Source organism: Miscanthus floridulus, chromosome 13, assembly GCF_019320115.1.
Source record: "Miscanthus floridulus cultivar M001 chromosome 13, ASM1932011v1, whole genome shotgun sequence".
NCBI lineage: Eukaryota > Viridiplantae > Streptophyta > Magnoliopsida > Poales > Poaceae > Miscanthus > Miscanthus floridulus.
The window spans coordinates 79,932,290-79,939,247 of record NC_089592.1 but is presented as its reverse complement, the minus strand read 5'-3'; the positions used below and the strand labels follow the sequence as shown (position 1 = coordinate 79,939,247).

Genomic DNA, 6,958 nt, shown 5'->3' with positions numbered 1-6,958 from the left:
TACACGTCACGATCTTACCCAGTTCATCAATTATTCGAGAATCAAATGGACAATTCCATGTTCATCACAAATGTTACACACATACAAGCCATTCAAGAATCTTGAAGTAGAATTTATCACTCGAAGCACAACATATAGCACATGCTGCTGCATGCGGCCATGCTTATTATTTCAGAATCACACGGTAGTTCGATCTCATGGCAACCATGGGGGCAGGAACGTGGTCATGCATGGGCTAGTCAGTGCCTCCGAAGGGTACCTGCAAACAAATTGCACAAACGGAGGAATCAGTTTTAATTTCATTACAAAGAGCTACTCTATGATAAGAACTTAATATCAGTACTACTTTACTCTGGTTTTGTATTTAAAGATTGTAAATTTACAGTGATAGCGAATTCTCTAGTACGTCTGCGACATGTCATGTGATTTTGTGGTATTTGTGGTAGTTGCATTTTACCATCAGGAAAACAACGGGACAAGGTATCATTTTGATTATCCTGTATGTACGTAGGGCCAAACGAGCATAGGATAAAATCAATCTAGATCAAAGAAAACGCCATTAGTTTGAGAGATCATGTGAGGAACATACCCTATCTGAAGAGTGGGTTCACCAGCAGCATCGAGGGGATGGAAGAAGTTGTTAGTGCCGTGTAGCTGCTGCGGCTGCACTTCAGGATGCCGTTCGCTTTGCTCCCACGCATGCTGCCATATAACCTGGTTGCTCTCCTCCAGCTGCACATATCAAAACAATGAAAAAGGTAACTATCATTATATGTGGTTATGATCCCCGTGTATGTAGAAATGTGCAACCCTGTTCAAACACAGAAATTTACGAGGAAACTGGATAGCTGAATAGGTTACTTTATCTATGTGCAAGAGATATTTAACAGTATTAAAAAAATATTACTGTGGATCTGTAAAAAAAATATTGCTGTGGTTTCTTCATCTTGTCACAATTATGTATGACAAGTGCAATAATACTACAACAGGCACCACAAAAGAAGCATCATAAAAATGATTGTTTAATGATACAGTACGTGAATTTTACAACTTACTCTTCTTCGAAGACACTTATTTGTTTCACAAAACATTTGTTCCTGCAAATTGAATAATTCAAGTTATTTACTGATTGAGTGAAGTCACCAATATTGTTCTGTTAAATGAAGGGTAGCGTATATACCCTTTTCTGAAGTTCTGTCAGTTGATCAACCATGTGTTGTGTCTACATGAGAACAAAAATTGGTCAGAACATACGCTCTAGAAACAGGCTACATGCACAGTTTTTTTTATATAAATTGGACTCCCCACAAACTCATATTATCATAGCAGGCCTAGCAGAAAAGGATTTTAATTAAGAAATCACATAGCAGTGACATATATACCAAACCTAGCCGTACCTATTTCACAAAAGGGACAGCTCTTAAATATTCCACTTAATATAAAATAGGAAATACAATTGGTTTATGGTGTTAGCACTTTTGAGTACCCTTGTAGATCTTATGTGCTTCAAGGATGAATCGAGTTGCTTCTCGAGGTGCTCCAGCTCTTTTATGCCTAATGACTCAAGATCTTCACCAAGCAAGTTCCTGAGAATTATTTATAAAACATTCAAACTTTTAATTGGCTATCAGAATGTGAATCTACCTGCCTTTTATTACACTGAAAAAATGCATTGAGCTAAGTCATCATTTTATATCTCATTAAAATAAAAAGATATGTGCTGCAAACTTGAAATATTATACAGGACGACATATCCAAACAATACTAGAAAACTTCATTTTTCATTTCGGCCAATTATGCATATATAAAATGGTAGCACCAAATTATAGGCCACTAACCTGCATGCATGATAGTTTCAGAATGGTGGAATAACCAAATTAGTCCCTCATCTTTTGTCTTAGACTCAATTTAGTCCCTCAACTTTCAAATTGGCCAAAGCGGTTCTTCATCTTTAATTTTTTGTCCAAATTCGTCCTTGTGCTGACGTGGCACTCCACGTTGGCAGCCCTAGTGAGCAAATGCGCTGGTAGTTGGCATTGCTAGTGTAGGTAAAATTACTCCCTACTTTCACACTCAAGTTCATTGCATTTTGGTTTGAACAACATTATGCCAGAACACGCATTTCGGATCGTTGAGTCTATTTTCATAATAAACTTATTTGGAGATACAATTGTTGCTAATATTTTCTACAAATCTAGTCAAACCGAAGAAAGTCCAATACGAATACCATAGCAACATTTATTTTGGGATGGAGGGAATATGCTTTTTTTTAAGGAGAGGGAGTATGCTACTAATCCAATGAAAATTTGAATAACTTCTTTAATGTCCCTTTCATGGCTAGAACCAATGCAATGTCATGTGAAATTAGTTTTAATGCATTGCATGGCTGCCAGGCTATCCAAAGCTATGGTCACCACTAGGCTTTGCTGACTGGAACTGCCAATATGGAGCGCCACATCAGTATAAGGACGAAATTGAACCAAAATCGAAAGTTGAGGGAATAGTTTGGCCATTTTGAGAGTTGAAGGATGAAACTGAACCTGAGGCGAAAGATGAGAGGTCAATTTGGCTATTTTGCCTTTCAGAATGTAGCTCATTTTCATTTGTTTTTTATATGGTTCCGCAACAATGGTTCCAGAGAAACAAGTAGTTTGTATGGTGTGTATTTGAGAGGATATATATCATATTGGCAAAACATCTTGGACGTTTTAGTATTCCTAGATTTGCACTATTTGAATTTAAATTTAACGTTGCTTCATGAACTTGCTGGTCGAGATGAATAAATAAGCCATGTGCTATTTGGTTTTAAGCATGCTTTCCTAAAACAAGGCACATTTGAAACAGATGTTGCTATTTTTTAGTATGTACAGGAATAACAAATTTATCTCAACTGTAAAACAGAACTCACCTCTGAGTCCGCTGTAAATTATCAACGCGTGCCTTCAGTTGAGGTACTCATTGCGGCTGCTTTTCAATTGCTGAATGAATGTCATGAAAGATTAGCATAAACAACAATGCCTAGTTCAACAAAAAAAATATTGAGATTACAATTATCTATATGTATGTGAACCTCATCATTTTCACTAGAAAACTAATTTAAAGTGAATTGAAGACTAGAAATGTCTATACAGAGTTTCTTGATTGCAGAACACCACACATAGTAGAACATTATGACACCAAAAAATTATACTAACGCACCATTACAGGCCAAATTTTGCTGTCACATGGTAGCATACTCCACCACATCCAATTATGTTGCAATAACTTTTAAGGTGCAATACAGGACTTTACAGGGACCTACGAGGGCTACGACTATAATTCATGAATGTAAAGGTCATGCAACTAATGATGGTCCATGGCTGTGGAACCAATGCTTATTAACGTCAAAGAAATATGTTCTATACAGAAGAGACAATAATTTACTGGTACCTCATCTCACTTGTACAATGGTGTGTGCAATATAATGGATTCCTGTTACAAGGAAATATATATGCTAAGTAGTGAGACATAATTGTTTCCCTTTATTGCTTGTTTAGGTTTATTTTACAGAACAGAATAATAGCATCAATATTTTGACATTCCTATCTATTATTGAGAATAAATTAGTTTTTATAGTTTCCTTTATTCAAAATCTCCGGAAATAGCCTTGTACAGGTACTTCCGATCCTTTAATCAACATTATATGTACATGTTTCACATATGAAAAATCTAAAATATTATATGTCCAGGATGACATTTACTTAGACAACAGGATTCCTAGATAACATAACTTCTTAGTAGCAAAGTAATTAATGTTGAATAATGTTTTCTCGAGTATATATCGAGGCTAGCTATACATATATGCACAAAACTCAAACAAACTTGTCCGCAATCTGGAATTAGAGGAAAAAGAACATCTTACCTCATTCTCTGGTATTCTGGAGGGCTGTTTCAGGCCCTGCAAAACTGCATTTTTGGTACTTTTTCAAGTGTTTTTGGCATGCTGCACATAAAGAAGCATGAAAACTTAGGCATACAGCAGTTAATATCTAAAAAAAAAAAGTCGCACACATCATTTAAAAAAGTGAGGTGCAAATTTAACGCATAGGAAAATAAGACAAAAATTCCTTAATCTGAAAGGAAACTTGATTAAAAACATGCCTGTATAGTTTGTATTATGCTTGATGTTGGAGAAATAGAGTTATCCTTTTCTTAGATAAATCCAAAGTTTAATTAGCAATATATGAATATGCGTTGCCCAGCAAATAACTAATAGTTCCTATGAAGAATTTAACACAAGCAATGTTTCCTAAATTTGCTACCATTAATAATTACGGAAGCCATAATTGCTGAGTTATCAGTAAAAACAGAATAAAACAAACAATATCAAATAACTAATGGATTCACAAAATGCATGTCAGTTGCTACTAATTCAGTAGAATTTTCCTATAAATACACAGCAGTACTCAACTAGACAAAAGCTGAAATATTCACCCCACATGAGATACCATATATATTTGTGGAACTCTGAGTGATGTCGTCTGACAAGATAATGGCCAGGAGATATTAGACAGAAGGGTGGCCACGTAGGTTAACAAAGGGTTCGGGAAAACATTACTATGTGCCGATGGCTGGGGCATATAATACGAGAGCACGAAAATCTAAGGTTATTAATTGTTTTCATGACGTAGTACATGAATTTTACTTCCTGCCCGGGGTGCCTCAAGGAATCTTCATTTTTACCTTTTGGGCCAAGGACCGCGCTTCTCAAATGAAACATGGAAAAGGTAGTACACATGCATGTATGTTGTACTAGAAAATTTGATGGATAATGATTTACTCCATCTTACTTGGACTATACCATATATCAGTAGTGATACAAATAATATATTCATTGTATCCTGGCCAAACCAACTCTAGGAGTTCTTGGATAATATGAGGGCTAGTCTTGTATTATGGACAATGGAATACATGACAGGCAATTCGTCTTGTGTCATTTCATACAATACACAACAATGGCACCAACTTAATTAAATAAACACACGCATGGTAGAGATGATATATATATATATATATATATATATGTCAGCCAAATTTTGGCTCAGCTTTGAATGGAGCTTGGAGTATCGAGCTAGATCATCTTTCCATACAAAGGTTTATATAGTTGACCTAGAAAACAAGTTTATGCATAGAGTAGTTTGATACAATGATGCCAATCTAGCTAGGAGAAAATAGTTTTATTGACGATTCATATGCAGGCCCACAGAAACGTTTAGGAACATAAATGTTGAGTTTATTTATATATTTATTTATTTAGACAGACCTTATTAATTAAACGTAGCATGACATGAATACGCTCTATAGAGCAATGTGGAAGAATTATAATTCAAGAATTAAATTTATTATTACATGATATATGCTTAGGCATCTTAACAGCACGGATGAAGATATGTCGAAGCTTTCTCTTTTCTTTTTGGATCATAAACGAGCCTAACTTCACACTTTTCAGTTCAATTCAAAAGGTCAATTTATGCTGCTTCTTTTTTTAAAAAAGAAGAAGAAGAAGAAGAAAAAAAGGCGATGCTTCTGAAACTTCATATATTCAGGAGTTTGGAGTACATAGGGATGTCATGAAAACATGAAAAAAAATATTTTAAGGATTAAAAAACCAGAGATCCACAGGAAATTGTAAGTTTGTAGTAACCGGAAACGGGAGCCATCCTCATGCTTAACCAGATCCACAGGGAGTTCATGCATGCTGCTCGCGGGTCGTCATGAATTTTAGCGTTAAGCTTTGACAGCCGCGACTACACTTGTAAGACCGACGGATGAATATTTATGGCCTGATCGACGCCGTATGCCGATGGACAAAGCAAAGTGAGGTCGATCGACACAAGGGACCAGAAAGCAAAACCCTAGCTAAACCCAAGATGAGGTGTGGTAGCCGGCCGGATCCCGTGTCCGGAAGGGAAGCCACATGAAAACCCAGCTCTCCTCTCTCAGTCTCGCGTAAACTAAACCCAGCACGGCGAAGGCAGCAGCAGTCCCGCGCGGAACCCCGGCCTCGATCGAGAAGGAGCGAAACAGAAACTGCTCCTAACGCACGATCCAGGCACACCATGGGCAGATCTGGCGAGTCCAGGGGACCTGAGCACGGCGATGACGACTACGACTGACCGGCAACGGCAAAGCAACCGCACGCGGCCGGGTACGCACTACGCAGTACATGTGCGTGTGCGTGTATATACTATATACCTCTGCGTGCTGGAGAACTCGTAGAGCTTGCCGCGGTTGGAGAAGATGATGAGCGCGACCTCGGCGTCGCAGAGCACGGAGAGCTCGTACGCCTTCTTGAGCAGGCCGTTGCGGCGCTTGGCGAAGGTGACCTGGCGGTTGATCTTGTTCTCGATCCGCTTGAGCTCGACCCGCCCCCTCCCCATGCTCGCCGCCTTGCCGCCGGCCCCGGCCGACCCCTCCGCCTCTCCCGCCAGATCGACCGTACCGTGCCGCACCGCTCGCTCGCTCGCGATAAAGCAGCAGCAGCTTAGCAGCAGGAAAGCACGCAAGGCCAGGAGATACTGGAATTCTGGAGCGGAGAAGGAGGAGGATCGGGAGTGGAGGACTAAAATATCGAGAGGAAAGCGATGGCACGGGGGCTAGGAATCGAAGCAAGCGAGCGAGCTAGCTAGGTAGCAGCCGGAGCCTAGTGGGCTAGTGGTGGTGGGGCTGGGGACTGAGTTATCATGAGCTCAGGGAAGGAGCCGGTGGGCGCAAGGGTGGTGCGTGGTGCGCCTCTCGGCGTCAGGTTGCCGTTTCCGGCAAAGCATCCGTAGGGGGCGAAACCCTAGGCCCCCAGCCCGGTAGCGCGTTTCCGGAAAGCTAGGGATGGGGAGGAGAGGGATGGGAGTCACCGCTCGCTTCCTCATGCCTTGTTAAGCTTCTCCCTAAAAATTTACTTTCTATCTCATCAAATATTTAA

At 39.6% G+C, this 6,958-nt stretch overlaps 1 pseudogene; it reads right to left on the bottom strand.

Annotated features, from left to right (window-relative positions):
- On the bottom strand, nucleotides 1-6,683 carry LOC136501182 (MADS-box transcription factor 7-like; annotated as a pseudogene).
- Between the last annotated feature and the right edge of the window lie 275 nt (nucleotides 6,684-6,958).